The sequence below is a fragment of the Lathyrus oleraceus genome, chromosome 5, assembly GCF_024323335.1.
Source record: "Lathyrus oleraceus cultivar Zhongwan6 chromosome 5, CAAS_Psat_ZW6_1.0, whole genome shotgun sequence".
In the NCBI taxonomy this organism is placed as follows: domain Eukaryota; kingdom Viridiplantae; phylum Streptophyta; class Magnoliopsida; order Fabales; family Fabaceae; genus Lathyrus; species Lathyrus oleraceus.
The window spans coordinates 113479172-113496136 of record NC_066583.1 but is presented as its reverse complement, the minus strand read 5'-3'; positions in this window follow the sequence as shown (position 1 = coordinate 113496136).

The window sequence follows — 16965 nt, the reverse complement described above, 5'->3', positions numbered from 1 at the left end:
AGACTGGAATGAACCATTCGAAATAATGTGCGATGCCAGCGATTATGCTGTAGGTGCTGTTTTAGGACAACGAAAGGATAAAAAGCTTCACGTTATATATTACGCAAGCAGAACCCTGGATGAAGCGCAAATGAATTACGCCACTACCGAGAAAGAACTCCTAGCAGTGGTATTTGCGCTAGATAAATTTCGTTCTTACTTGGTCGGAGCTAAAATAATAGTTTACACTGATCACGCTGCTATCAAGTACCTTTTAACAAAAAAGGATGCTAAACCTAGACTCCTAAGATGGATCTTGTTGCTACAAGAATTCGACTTAGAAATCAAGGACAAGAAAGGAACTGAAAACGTAGTAGCTGACCACCTCTCCAGACTTGAGAACCTTGAACCGGAAAGAACATCAATTAATGATGATTTCTCGTATGACAAACTTATAGCTACTTTGGAAGAGAACAACTCCGACATGCAAGTAGAAACCACCTTAGCTATAGCTGCCACACCGTGGTACGCTGATCTCGTCAATTATTTAGCTGCCGGAATAGTCCCACCTACTTTATCTTACCAACAGAAGAAACGATTCTTCTACGACATAAAACACTATTACTGGGATGATCCCTTACTTTTCAAAAGAGGCCCCGATGGTATTTTCCGTCGATGTATACCCGAAGAAGAGGTAGAAAATATAATCCAACACTGCCACTCCGCTCCTTATGGTGGACACACAAGTACATCCAAGACCTGCTCTAAAATCCTACAAGCCGGCTTTTATTGGCCAACTATATGGAAGGACGTACATGCGGCTATTAAGGAATGTGACAGATGTCAACGCACGGGAAACATATCTAGACGTGACGAGATGCCACAAAAAGGTATTTTGGAAGTAGAGATCTTCGACGTGTGGGAATAGACTTCATGGGACCTTTTCCATCCTCTTTCGGTAACAAATACATACTCGTGGCAGTTGACTACGTATCAAAATGGATCGAAGCTGTAGCCTCCCCAACAAACGACACCCGAGTAGTAACTAGACTCTTTAAGAATATAATATTTCCGAGATTTGGCATCCCAAGAATAGTAGTCAGTGATGGTGGATCGCACTTTATATCCAAGGTACTCGAAAAATTACTATTTAAATATGGAGTGAGACATAGGATAGCGACACCTTACCACCCTCAAACCAGTGGACAAGTGGAAGTATCTAACAGAGAAATCAAGCAAATACTAGAAAAAACGGTCGCCACTTCAAGGAAAGATTGGTCATTGAAATTACCAGAAGCTTTATGGGCATACCGAACTGCTTATAAAACCCCCATAGGGACGACCCCATTTAAGCTCATTTATGGAAAATCCTGTCACCTCCCGGTAGAATTAGAACATAAAGCCTATTGGGCTATTAGAAATCTGAATCTAAATTATAAAGCCGCCGGTGAGAAGAGAATCCTTGACATAAACGAATTAGAAGAACTCAGAAGAGACGCCTATGAAAATGCCAGAATCTATAAAGAAAGAACAAAACAATGGCATGACAAGCGTATATCAAGGAAAATCTTCAAGCAAGGCGACGCAGTCCTTTTATTTAACTCTAGACTAAAGTTATTCCCGGGAAAACTACGATCCAGATGGTCAGGACCTTTTCATATCACTAACATCTTCCCTAGTGGAGCAATAGAAATTAAAGGCAAATCCACAGAACCGTTTACCGTAAACGGACAACGTCTAAAACACTATCATTATGCGGAAACCAATGGAGATTCGCAAAACCTACACTTAGACGAAATGCCCCCAGGACCTATAGATTATACTTAACAGTTTCTTTGTCGAGCTTGCGACATTTAAACAAAGCGCTTAGTGGGAGACAACCCACAATTATTTTCTTATTCTATTATTATCATTTTCCTATTTTTTTCCTAAATTATTCTTTTAATTTTTGTTTAGTATTAATTCCTGATTTATTTTAATTCAAAAGAAAAAAAATATATATATAATAATAATTTTTTCCTCTTTCGGCATTTGGCCAAATCCTGACTAAAACTCATGTTTTCTTTTCTCTAGCTAACACTAACCAGATGGGACATTTTGATCGTATGAGTATCAAATTCAGAGGAATGGCTCAGAAACAAAAGTTTGAAGAACTAGCCACTAGAGAGATGCTACCTAGTTTATATGCTGATGATTGGGCTATGACTGCCCTTGGACTTAGACAGAGTGTCCTGTATTTGCTGAACCAGATAGGATGGGAGACATCCCCTATCCTGAGACATTTCACCACCTACCGGAGACTCACACTAGAATTCCTTAGCTCATTAATCTATCTACCCAGCCATGGAAAAGGAATTAGCAGAGGTTTTATCCAGTTCAGAATGTTCAATATGGAGTACCAATTTAATATTAGAGACTTTACCAATCTTTTGGTTTTCCTACCTCCTTTGACACATTCACAGTAAGCCAGGAAGAACTTTTTGAACATAGAGAACTTGAACACTTTTGGGGTAAGCTGACTGGAAATGATGAGCCTGAAGAACATGAGTTTCTCTCTGGAAACATACACAACCCGACCTTTCGCTATTTCCATAAGATCCTGACCCACACTTTATTTGGGAAGAAGCCAAATAGTACTTCAGTTTCACGTGATGAACTCTTCATCATATTTTGTGCTTCCCAGAACCGTCCAGTAAACGGTGCCACTTTTATGTTAGCTAATTTGGACCACCTTATCCAGGATGAGCGAGCACCCATTAGAATAGGCGGTTTGATAACTATGATAGGTAATGCTATTGGATTACGTCAGCCTATGCTTGACCTGAGCCCTTTTTGTGGCATTACTACTATGAGTATACCCTTCCTCTTCAACACTATGTTTATAGCAAACCTTGGGACTGATGAGTTTGAGCTTATTATTAATAACCAGGCTCTTTGCCTATTCACCATGCCTGATCCTAGGACTAGTGTTCATAACCGCAGTAACTGGCTCTACAATCTGAACGAAACTCCCTCTCCTGCTAGATCCACTGAATCCATCCAGGATTATGAGATTTGTGATGACTATGAGACTTATGATGACCGGATCCCTCATGCTGAATCTGACCCTCAGACACCATCCGGGTATTATGAGATTGACCCTCCTCCTCAGCCTGTTCAGACCGAAGAATCAGCCATATCCGACCTCCGGCATCATATGCCCGGAACTGATTATAACACCGCCATTGAAGCTTTGATGTCAGAACAAGATGCCCTCAGAGGAGAATTTACTAACATGAGACACGAAGTTCTAGGATACATGAGCAGTATGACGAATCAGTTTCACGAGTTGCTACATCATGTTAACTCTTTTGCTCCTCCGGCCAGAGATCGTACAGAGGGATAGAATTTAGTTATTTTTCTAAGTTATTTAGTTTTAAGTTAGATTATTTATTAATGTTATTTGAATTCATGTTCACATTTATTTCTCTTTCATTTCATTGTTTTCCTTTCCTGTATTACATTATGATCATTTTATTGAAGTTGTTTATTTAATTTTATTATGCAATAGCTATTATGCTCTACTGTTGCTGCCTATGAATTATTATTATACAAAGCAGATTAAGCGTGCACAATAAATTAAATTGCAGAATAAACCAATCATAAGCAAAACAAAACAAAATAAATAACAAAAATTAAATCCTTTACCAAAGTGATTCTGTGAAACGCTACTGAAGCCTTGCCAAAATGGAATGTGTGACGAGCGTCACACAAATCCATAACGGACGGCACACCAAGTGCCTGTTACGAACGTCACACCCCTGTGACGAGCGTAACACCCTTCAGACTAGTGAACGTTAAGAAGCCGTTGGAGACGAACGTTACACCTTTTTACTTTTTACCTTCCCCATTAATTTCCATTCAACCATACTTAATTACTTTTCAACCACTTCTTCTTTCCAACTTCCAAATTCTTCTCCTATAAATACCCACCAAACCTTCCTTCATTCACCACAAACCATTCTCTCCTATCAAATACATTTCTTTTCTTTCCAAATCACCCCTTCAAAAATTCATTCATCACAATGGCGGGAAATCAGAATTTTGGAAATATCATCTTCCGATCCGAAGATGAAAATTATCAAAGGAAGCAATTCGAGCGTTTCCAACAGCAAGGCGTCGTTTCCACCAGGTACCCCGATTTAACTTGTTTACAACAATTAGGCTTACTCCAAGGTATCGAATGGACGCTCCGTCAAGCCAACTTAACCTTCCTTTGCACTCATAATCAACCCACCTACCCATCCCTAACCTTAGAATTCTTAAGTTCATACGACTACACCACTCCCGCCGGTGAAGACGAATTTTTAACCGGTACCGCAACCTTCCGTATGTTTAACACCGAGTACTCCTTAACCCAAAACCAATTGAGTACCATGCTACAATTCCCCATAGAAGGTCTGCTACACCCCAGAATCCCTCCAAACTCAAACTGGAACACAGTTGGCGTTTTCGGCCTTTTTAAGAAAATTTCCGGTATAGATACCTACAACTGGGAAGAGCTCCTTATCTCCCATATACATAACCCCACTATCCGGTACTTTATCCGCATCTTGCAAAACACAGTTTTTGGAAGACCAAACAACAGCAAGGTCAACTCAAAGGAGCTATTCTTCCTCCAGTGCGTCTTCGAACCAGATACTCAGGTAAACGCCGCCTCCTTTCTATTTCATCATATCCGCACCTTATGTGCTAGAGGCCGGCAACCTTTTATAATTGGTGGATTAATCACCACCATAGCACTTGGCCTAAACCTAGGGGATAAACTCCAAACTTTAGAACCTCTACCTCCCCTATCTATGGATATCAGCTACTGTCGATCCAGCCGCTTGATTAAGAACAGAGTAGGCGGAGGATATTATCTTATGGTGAACAACCAGGCAGTCCCAAGCGTTGTTCTACCAAATATCGCCCTAACTGATGTCACAAACCCCGACCGCCACCTCTATGATCTAAACGCTCCCGAAGCCACCGAGCCTTCACAAACAAACCCGCACACAGACGAGTTTGAAGCAATGGAGCAAGGTGATCGTCCGCCTACACAACAGTCAGTCCCGCTCAACCCTTCCGGCAATGCAACTGGCTCCTCCTCCCAACGTCGTCGACGAAGAAGGCCTGCAACCAACGACGACATCATGGATGCTATTGAGGGTATGCAGGCACAGAATGTCGAGATGATGCAGATAATGCATCAAATGCAACAACAACAGGATGCTAGGAATGCCATAACCGACCAGCGGTTTACTGAGTTGTTCAGCAGGTTCGACGACTTAGACTTACGTTAGAGATCACCAGGTCCAAGAACCAGAGGCGGAAGACAACCTTAGTTGTAGTTTCTCTTTCCTTTCCATATTGTATTTCATTTCCTTAAAACATTGGGGACAATGTTTAGTTTAAGTATGGGGGGGGGAAACCATGTTCTTTCTATTTCCATTTCTTCAAGTATGTACCTTTCCTTTCATTGCTATTTTAATTATTATTTATTTATTATATTATTAAAAAAAATAAAAATAAAAAAATAAAAAAATAAAAAAAAAAATTTCCATTATCTATTCCCTCAAACTTTCATGAGCCACAACAACAAAAATTCAACACCCAAAAAGTATAAAGGTTGCTCATCTTATCGATCTTGAGTCGAATCAAGACAAAGACTACTACCGCCAAACACTCTAAACGAACCCAACACGTTAGATCAGGATAAGTACCTATTATACCAATCCCTTGAACTTTTAGTTTTATAGTAACCCCAAGTAGTTTATACGAGAAGTCAGCACCATCTTAATAGCAAACTACGTGGAGAACCGATGAATATAAGTGGACGATTCCCAAAGTAACATAATAAAAAATATATCAGGAAATGCACTAATTAAATTAGGTGATCCTTACCAGATCATTTAATCTAAAGGTTGCAGATCATACAAAAACACAATATGAAAGATCCATTACGAGTTGGTTCAGTAGGTATCTGGTACTGAACTCGGTAGGGCGGACTACGGTTCGATCCCCCGCAATTTGCATTGGACTGAATAACGAAGTTATCCGACTTATGTACCAGAACTTCTAGCTAAAAGGGGGATCATAATCACTAACCGGTTACTCCACTATGTGCGCGAAAAGATAAAGGGCTTAATGTGATTTCGCTAGAATGAAAACGGGTGAAATAAGAATAAGGGAACCAGGATAGCTATAATAGCAGTACTTGAACTGATTTGCACAAGGTAGGGTTATCTAGGTTGTGACGGTAGTTGTTGATATCAAGATTTAACTCAAGTTGCTTCTAAACAAAATCCAATTGCAACCTATTACGAATTGATGTGTGTTTTGAAATTTCATCTGGCTAAATTTTTAAAACGATTTCTATACTGTATTTTGCTTGAGGACAAGCAAAGATCTAAGTATGGGGGAGTTTGATAACGTGAAATTATATCACATTTTAGGACTTAATTCAATTAGATTATATTATCATTTACTTTAATTTATCTCATTTTATCAGATATTATGCGGTATTTCCTTTCTATTTATGTCAGGTATCCATTTTGAAGCAAAAGTGAAAAAGGGAAGAAAAGGAGGTGTAAAAAGGAATAAAAAGGAAACAAATAACAAAGACCAAGCCCAGCCCAAAGAAAGCGCACGTTGTACCTGTGACGGGCGTCACAAAGGTTGTGACGAGCGTCACACTAAGCACACTCCTGTGACGAGCGTCACACATGGTGTGACGGACGTCACACCATTCCCCTATATTTTTGGCACTAGGAACTCAACTGACCACGTTGAAAGCTATTTCCACGCTTGACCCTCGGAACGAAAAGACCGCGCATACGGAAACCCTTGGAAAGCCGTTACACAAGTAGCAGTATAAATAGCAGCTAATTGGGAAAGCTCTGGGTTCGGAGATTTTCCACGCCTTTTGCCGTTTTCGCATTTTTTCTTCCAGCAGTTTAGGCTTATATTTTTATAGTATTACTTTGCAGAATTTTTATTGTTTTACCTTTTTGCAATTCTATTTTCTTTTCTAGCATTCAATTAATTCTTTTCGCACAATAGTTTCTACACCGGAAACTATTGTGCAACTTTTACCGGATCTAACCTTACGTTAGAATCTAGTTTTTTTTATTTTTCCTTGGTTTAAGTTATTGTTTAATTGAAGAATCCGAGAACAAATCCTACCGGCTTGTGGTGGAGTGTTCAAGACTATTGTTTAACGCATTCAGGTTCTTTAATCATTATTTAATGCTTTGTTTTATTAATTATTTATATTATCTGCCTGGGATGAGTCTGTTTATGCATGATATGTATTTTTGTTTGTTTAGCATGTCTGGCTAATTCGCCTAGATATCGGTATGTAAAGTAAGCGGAATAAGGGATCAAGACTAAGTCGGTCTAATTAAACTTAAAATTAAAATCAATCTTTTTACGGTCTCAATTTACAGGTTTAATAACAAGATTTTTTACAAAAGTAAAAGACATAAAGAAGTTAAAATCAATAGAGCGAGAGTTTGAGGTTTTAACTGGACAGTGTAAATTAGGCATTAATTCTAGATCAGGGCGAGAGCAAGTTTTAGAGTTAATTAAATTCTGACCTTTTCCAAAAAGTATTCTTAAAGATTGAATGTGAGGACGAGAGTTAAGCATTCGGGTTTAATTGTATAACCTAAGTCAACAGAGCGAGAGTTTGAGATAAGGGTGTTTAAAACGGTCAGTGTTTTCCTAAAAAGAGTTTCTGCAACTTTATTGCTTTCAAAAAGTGGTTTTTGACTTAATTATAAGTGACAGCTACATTAACATAAAATCATGGTTTATTCAACAGAGCGAGAGTTTGAGATAAAACCTTTAATCAATAAAGTTAACTGAAACGATTTATTTTAAAACCAAGAAACCGACAAAGAATTGATTCCCTAATTACGACGAACTACATACCGATATCCGATTTATTAATATTTAATCTAGATCTTAGTTTAGTTTTTAGCTTCGCCCCCAAACAATCAACCATTATTCACCTTAGCTTTACGTAGTAACCTTAGATAACGGTATATCGATTCATAAGTCCCTGTGGGATCGATATCTTTTAAAACTACGCGATAGAACTGTGCACTTGCAGTTTGTACCCCAATTTCGACTCATAAAGTCGCGATCACTCATCCCAGAGTTTTATTGTCTGATAGATAATCTTGGTGCTCATTTATAACCATGAAAATTTGTTGTGAACATGTGCATATGTTGGAGGAAGTTGAGCAGAAATTCCTAAGAGTAAAATGCTTAGTGTAAGTATACATGTTGCAAAGCTCATTTATAATTTTGATTGTTTATATTTGTTTTGTATTTAAAGGTTATAAGCTGGACCAGTTGTGTTCAATAGCCAGTAACATATGTATTGAATATTTGCATTGTTCTTCCTATGTGTATGTGTTTGTACATCTATATCTACCAGTCTCTCTGTGTAGCTGTCCAGATTAAATATCCAATCTGAAGGCTGTCTGATTTATTTTGTTTTCCTGTATGGTCAATTTACAGAAACATCACCTAAGCAACCGGATAAAAGTGCCCTCACAGTTCTGGATGATTTTCTTTCTGCCATCAATGTTCATAAATGTTTAGACGATCTCAAGTATCCACAAATAATAATTTTACATATAATCTAGACTTTGAAGACAATATTCAAAGTAATTTATGTGAATTGTGCATTTATTACGGTGGTTTGCCTATTTTGAAGGAAGTCAATTTTTCAACTAGAATGTAATTGATCAGTGCATTTTGATGCACATTCTTCTATAATTGTACTTGGGTATTTATCTAATTTATTTTGCTTATTTTAATATTTTATTATGTTTTTAGATTTAAGTTCATGGTTGCCTTTAATCTATTTTTGTTTGCTATTTTCAGTTTTAGCGGTTATTTAATACCTGTCCACTGTTCGAATCATAACTTGAGCTACGGGATGCCGTTTTGCAAGTTCTGACATGCGTTGGAAAGCTAAGAGAAAGAGCTACAACTTTTATGTTGAAGTCAAAAGCTGTTTCGGAGTGCATACATCTCAATTAATTCGTTTAAGTTTCGTACTTTAGGAAATATTTTCTTTTGGGCCATTTGTTGGACCGAATTTAGGTTTTCCGGCCCAATTTGAATTATTTGTGAAACCCTTATTTTGTTTAAAAGGATATCCGCGGTACTGTAGCAAATACACATTATTCATAATAACATTTTTGCTTTTGTGCGATCATGAAGAGAAACTAATCTTCTAGAGTCAATCTGCTGTAATCGAATTTCCAACGCTTTGAGGTTTTTATTCTATCAATTTAATTTCGTTTTCTTTCAATTCTATTCTATGAAATTGCATTTGCTTAATCTGTATTTTGTGGAATGATTTTGATTAAATTCGTATGATTGCATTCCTAACTATTAATCGCCGTTTTCGTCGCATTGTCGTTAAATTGCGTTTGTAAATCGTGTTTGCTTAATTCACGATTGTATTTATCCGTTTGCTTAATTCGGAATATAGGAATATAAATCTGTCATATATCTATTGCGCTTGTCAATCGAAATTTAATCGAATAAAGATCGAAGTCGCTTAGGGAATTGAATGGTAAAAATCAATGATTAGCCGGAAACCGGAAATAGTAGATTGACTTATTTTATAATCGCTAATTTTAATCATTTTTTTTAAATCACTTTTCATAATCACTTATTCTAAATCGAATCGAAACCCCCATATTTTGTTTTCATACTTGGTTAATTTGTCAAGAGTCCTTGCGATACGATACTCGAGGTGTCGCTTTCCGTTTACTATATATTATTACTCGTTTTTGATCCGTGTGCGACAGCAGATCAAATTGGCGCCGTTGTCGGGGACTCTTGTAGATATTAACCATTATTATAGGTTTAGGTGTTATGTTTTAGCATTTTTTTGCCCTAACTTTCTTGTGTTTTGGTCTTTTTGCGTTTTAAGATTAAAAAAATCTGTTTTTTTAGAAAATTGTCTCAAATTATTCCGATTTTTTGTCGATTAACTAGGAAAAAATCAAGGATCAAAAGCCTCTATTTAGGGACTAAATAATGGAAGTTATCCTAAAAATCCGAAATTCTTTATTTTCCTATTTTTTATGAATTTTTTTATGTTTTGATAGTTTCATAAAATTCCGAAAAAATTCTCAAAAATTTTAATTGACGTTATTAGATTAATTTTTGTGTTTTTGTATTTTTCCCCCTTTTATTTTAATAGTTTTTTACGTATTTCAATTGTTTGTTCTTAATAGGGACATTGTCGGTATTTTCCTATTTGCTACTGCATTGCTGAATTAGTTATGTGTTTTCTCATTCTTTGTTGATTTTTTTCTATTGAGTTTAATATGTCTGACCAAAGAACTCTGAGAGAACTTGCTGCTCCTGATATCAATTACAATGGTTTATGTATTGAATATGTTGATGTTACTGTTCCTTTTGAGTTGAAATCTGGTTTAATACACTTGTTGCCAAGGTTTAGTGGTCTTGCAGGTGAGGATCCGCATAAGCATCTTAAGGAATTTCAGGTTGTTTGCTCTACACCATTGAAGACTGAAGGAATCACCGAAGATCACATCAAGCTGAGAGCCTTCCCGTTTTCACTACAGGGTGTTGCAAAGGATTGGTTATATTATCTTGAGTCGAATTCTGTCACGACTTGGAATGATTTGAAGAGAGTCTTCCTAGAGAGATACTTTCCTACCTCTAGGGCTGCATCAATCCGAAAAGATATATGTGGTATTAGACAGGGAAATAAGTCATTGGCTGAGTATTGAGAGAGATTCAAACAATTAGTATTCAACTGCCCTCAACATCAAATTACCGAACAACTGCTTATTCAGTATTTCTATGAGGGATTGTTACCAATGGATAAAAACATTCTTGATGTTGCTAGTGGTGGAGCACTTGTTGATAAAACTCCAGTTGCTGCTAAAGCCCTAATTGAGAACATGTCACTCAACTCCCAACAATTCACAACCAGAAATAATTATATGGTCCAAACAAAAGGTGTGAATGACATTCAAGTTTCCTCTTCCAACAAGGCTTTAGAAACCAGAATTGAAAAGCTTACTTCTTTAGTGAAACAAATGGCAGTGATTAAACCTCAAACAGTAAAGTTGTGTGGTATTTGTACTTCTACTGAACATCCAACTGACACATGTTCTATTCTTCAAGATGATTCGGTCACTCAGTTGCCTCAAGCATATGCAGCTAACTTTTTCAACCAAAGCAACAATCAGAGAGGGTACAACATTCCTGACTTGTCCACCAACAAATATCATCCCAATTGGAAGAACCATCCAAACCTTCGATATTGAAACCAACAGTCCACCCAACAACAATTAGTCATACCCCTGCCACAACCACATACCACTCCCTAAGTCTCCACCTCTACACCTTCCGGACCTTCATTGGAGGATCTTGTCAAACAAATGGCTGTTAACAATCTCCAATTTTAGCAATGAACAGATTCCAGTATTCAGACTTTGCAGACAGATATTGGACATCTTTCCACTTCGATGAATGCCATGCAGCAAGCCCGAGGTCCAAACCAACTTCCTGCTCAAACAGTTGTGAATCCAAAAGGCCCTAATGCTAATGTGAGTGCAATTTCCTTGAGATCCGAGAAGGTAACAAAACCAGCCCCAGGAAAAAATAAAAAAATTCTTGAGGTAACACCTGAACCTTTACTATTTTATTATGTTTTTAGATTTAAGTTCATGGTTGCCTTTAATCTATTTTCGTTTGCTATTTTCAGTTTTAGCGGTTATTTGATACCTATCCACTGTTCGGATCATAACTTGAGTTACGGGATGCCGTTTTCCAAGTTCTGACATGCGTTGGAAAGCTAAGAGAAAGATCTACAACTTTTATGTTGAAGTCAAAAGCTGATTTGGAGTGAAGACGTCTCAATTAATTCATTGAAGTTTCGTACTTTAGGAAATATTTTCTTTTGGGCCATTTGTTGGACCGAATTTAGGTATTCTGGCCCAGTTTGAATTATTAGTGAAACCCTTATTCTGTTTAAAAGGGAAGCCGCGGTACTGTAGAAAATACACATTATTCACAATAACATTTTTGCTTTTGTGCGATCATGAAGAGGAACTAATCTTCTAGAGTCAATCTGCTGTAACAGAATTTCCAAGGCTTTGAGGTTTTTATTCTAACAATTTAATTTCGTTCTCCTTCAATTCTATTCTATGAAATTGCATTTGCTTAATCTGTATTTTGTGGAATGGTTTTGATTAAATTCGTATGATTGCATTCCTAACTATTAATCGCCGTTTTCGTCGCATTGTCGTTAAATTGCGTTTGTAAATCGTGTTTGTTTGCTTAATTCGGAATATAGGAATATAAATCTGTCATATATCTATTGCGCATGTCAATCGAAATTGAATCGAATAGAGATTGAAGCCGCTTAGGGAATTGATAAGTAAAAACCAATGATTAGTCGAAAACCGGAAATAGTAGATTGACTTATTTTATAATCGCTTATTTTAATCATTTTTTTAAATCATTTTTCATAATCACTTATTCTAAATCGAATCGAAACCCTCATATTTTATTTTCATACTTGGTTAATTTGTCAAAAAGTCCTTATGATACGATACTCGAGGTGACGTAGTCATCATACCAATACTTTACCTATGTCTTTTTAGGTTGTTATTAGTGTAATTGTCAAAACATATTTATGTAAATATTTATGAAGAAAGAAAAGTATGGTGATATGTGTTGGAACAGGAACTCAAATATAAATATTTATGAAGAAAGAAAAGTATGGTGATATGTGTTGGAACATGAACTCAAATTGTATTTATAGTCAACCCTGTTCTTGAAACAACATTTTTGTCCTTTAGTCTTTTGCAACATGTTACTTGCAACATGTTACTTCTCTGGTAAGAACACTATCCTACAGTCGGCAATAATTTCAAACTTGTCCTACTTTCTTTCAAATTTTCCCTACTTTTTCTTTATAAAAGAGTAGTCACGTCTTCAACTCTACCATCACTAATATCTCAGTTTTATTTTTTTCTAAGTATGAAATTGAAGAACACGGTTTAGAAAATATAATTACTTGCTACCATTTTTTTTATGCCTTAACTTTTGATTTTGATTTTGTAGAAAAAATAAAACTTATACAGATCTGACTCACAATTTATTTTGTGGGTGATATTCTATAATTGAGTTTGAATGTTCTGACTTTTTTTGGTTGATGAGTAGATGATTAGTTATAAGTTTTTTTTTGGATTTTCTTAGGTTTTCAGGGTGATGTTGAATTAATTTTGAATTTGTAATAAGACTAGAAAATTTTTGAATGAATTTCGGGTTTGTAATAAAAAGATGTAAAAAGTTTTGGTTTTGTGAAAAAGAAATTTGATGAATTTTTGAAAATATCAGAGAACAATCAATGGGTTATGGATATCATGTTGATTCTCTGATAAAATGAAGATATTGTTTCAGATAATGACTTGAAGAAAATCTTGATGATGGAACAAGATGTTAAAGCATTTATGAAACATAAAAATAAAAGTAATTTTGTGAAAAAATATTTTAGGTAGGATGTAGCTAAAGATAGAAAAGATGAGTTTAAATTTGAACTTTTATCCTATTAAAATTAGATAAAAATCAGGTTTAAGATCATACAAGATGGACTTCATTTTGATAAAAGAGATGAGATTAAATTTGAATTTTTATTCTACTAAAATTAGATAAAAATCAGGTTTAAGGTCATATCAGATGAACTTCATTTTGATAATTCAATTATAATATTATATTAATTACTTTATATTAATAAATTAATTTTTCTTTATTATGAAATAAAGTAGCTAAAAAAATGTAACTATGATGTTTATATTAACCTCTCTTCTATTTTTTTTAAGGTTAAATAAATATCAATGATAAAAGAATTGACATATTTATATTGAATTTAGATAAACTTTGATATAATATAATTTGTGTTTAATAATTTATTAGTGATTCATATATGTTTAAAATCTATATTTTGTATTAGAATTATTAAAAATGATTGATAATTAACATTAAAATAACTTTTAATTTTTTAAAATTAAATTTAAAAAACGTTTTACAATACCTACTTAATCAATTACTTGAATAAGTGGATATTGGAAAATTTTTGTTGACTAAGTCTGAGTTAATATGCTCTTGGAAATAAAAGTTGTGCTGACGTGAAGTTGAATAAAGTTGTTAGAAAGTAATGAGAATTCTTAGTAGTGGGCATTGTGTATATTCATTTGAATAATTATTAATTTGAATAAATATTAATTATATTTTATTTATTAATAAATAAATATTTTTTAATTTTATATATATTATATATTTAACTGTATAACAAATAATTATAAATATTAATTTAAACCCTAAATCCTAATATACTAATTATATAGAAACTTTTATATTTTTATTGCCTATTTATAATTAATATTTATATAAAGAAAATAAAAAATTATTAAATAATTAATAAACATGTTTTTAATTATCATTAAATTGTTAAATATGCAATAATTTTTAATTAAGAAAAATGAGAATATTTTAAATGGTAATTAAATTATATTTGTGAAAGAATAGAGAAATTAAATCCTTTTAAATGCATATTTATGAATGAATGATATTCAAAACATGAATGATTTGAAATGACATTTTTTTTATTTTGTACTTCTACACGATGTTCAAAAGAATAGTGATTGATTTAAAAAAAAAAAATCTGACTGCAATCAGTAAAAGTCTATAACTACAAATTAATGATAACTTTTTGCTACAATTTATTAAATGTGTTTATTATTGATCAAATACGAAGAAAAAAAAAGGTTTATATTGTTTAAATACAAACAAAATACTATTAATCTAAATATTTTCATATACGTGATGTCATATAAATAAATCATGAATCATGTAATTTTTTTTAATACAAAATAATCATGCAATATAAATGAATTAAATGAACTTCAATATAAATACTAATAAAACATAACATAAAATAAGACGGGTGAATTGCATTAAAAATTAGAGATTATAAAAGATGATGTATTATAATATAAAAATTGATAATATTATAAATCATAGTATCACGATTTAGAATAAATACATAACTAATGTATGAATTAAGTAGTATAAAAATTGTATGATAATATAACATGCTCTTAATTATTTTATGACAAAAAAATAAAACTAATATATTTTAGGAATTAGACATATTAAACTCATAATGAAAAAAACAGAAATTTTTATGAAAATAATCCACTTTTTCAAGGAAATTTCCAAAATATCTATGGTTTCAATTTTTTTTCCAAAACTACCCCATTTTTAGGAGGAGTCGCCAATTGAATTGGAGACTCCTCTTAAAAATTGAATGGAGGCGCCAATTGGATTGGCTAGGGCAGGTGCCCTAGCCAATCCAACTGGCGCCCCTGTGTAGGATTTAAGAAGAGGTGCCAATTCTATTGGAGACTCTTCCTAAAATGCAATTTTTTTTGGTAAATGGTATACGTGAAAGATAAATTTGATATAGGACGACTTGATATTAATAAAATTTGGTGTTTACACAAAGAAACCTAATGGTGATGACCGGGATCACCTAACCGACCTCTAGTCCCACATCCTCTAGCTACCCTAACCCGTGGCCCTAACCCACGTTGACGATTCGGTACCGGTGTTTGAGCATCTGAGGGGCCAGGAGCGTCACTACCAACTACAGGAGAAGGTCTGTTGAGGTAGTCAGACAAGTCGACATAGTCTTCAGTATGCATCGATGGTGTACCGCCGTAGCTGAGCTCATGACCCATGCGAGAGAAGGTTAGATGTGGTTGACTCATTGATGGGCGACCGAGACGGTTGAAGGGAGACATGAGTGTGAACGATGCGTCGAGGAAAGGTTGGAAAGGTTGTTGGGGTGTTTGGTAGAGATAGGGTTGTTGGATGTTTTGGTTTTGTGAGGTTTGGGCTTCTTGGCTACGGTAGAAGGAGGGGCGGTTGGTGTTGAATGATCGTTGGGTGTTCTGGCTTAGGCGACTTTGGTAGGGTGATGGGGTGGGTGCGAAGCGATGTTGAGTCTCAGGTTGATGGTCAATTTGTTGGTGGTGGTATGAGGTATGCTCTTGGTATTGGGGTTAGGTGTATGGAATGTTTTGGTTGTATGTTTGTGTGTTGGTTGAACGGAATGTTTGACGGACAAGGGGATGTGTGTATCCGGTCTGACACTGTTGTTGGGGGTTTGATGTTGAGGTATCAGGTGTGTAAGTCATCTGGCGTGGGTCGTACAAGTACATATCCTCGGCGATGAACTAAAAACCAACCGATCTGTACCAAGCCATATAAGTACGACTTGGTTTTTCTTCAGTTGGCATGACTGCGTCAGTTAACACATGGTCATGACGGTGCTTCCATTTGCGACACTCTGATCTTGCGAAGCTTTGCCATGGATTGAAGTTCCATTGGTCGTTAACTTTGCGCAAATGCCATTCTCCTAGGCTAGCTAGGGGATCTCGGATATTTTGGGGCATACCAAACTGCAGCTTCACACGATCACTGTTGTGCATCTCCACAGTTGTGAACCGTATTATCGGTGTGCATGCAGTCCATACGGCCGCATCTTCAGCGTTGACTGGATGGTCATGATCCAAATTAAGGTATGGACGCCAAATAAACTGAAATGTAAAAGAAGATTGGATTATAGTCAAGGTAGAAGAAGTTAACAAAATATAACGAAATAATTAAGTTATTTTCCTTACGTCTGTCAGTCGAAGGTGATCCAACAGGTTGCGATACTGAGTAATACAGTGTCTTGGACATCTGTTGTAACTCATACTACGTGCAGACCATCTACACCAAAAAGTCAAAAAATATTAGTTAGAGGTAATAATCTTTAAAGAAGTAAGTAGAGATATAGCAATTTAAACAACTTACTTTTGTGCATACGAAAACGTGAAAGGGTTA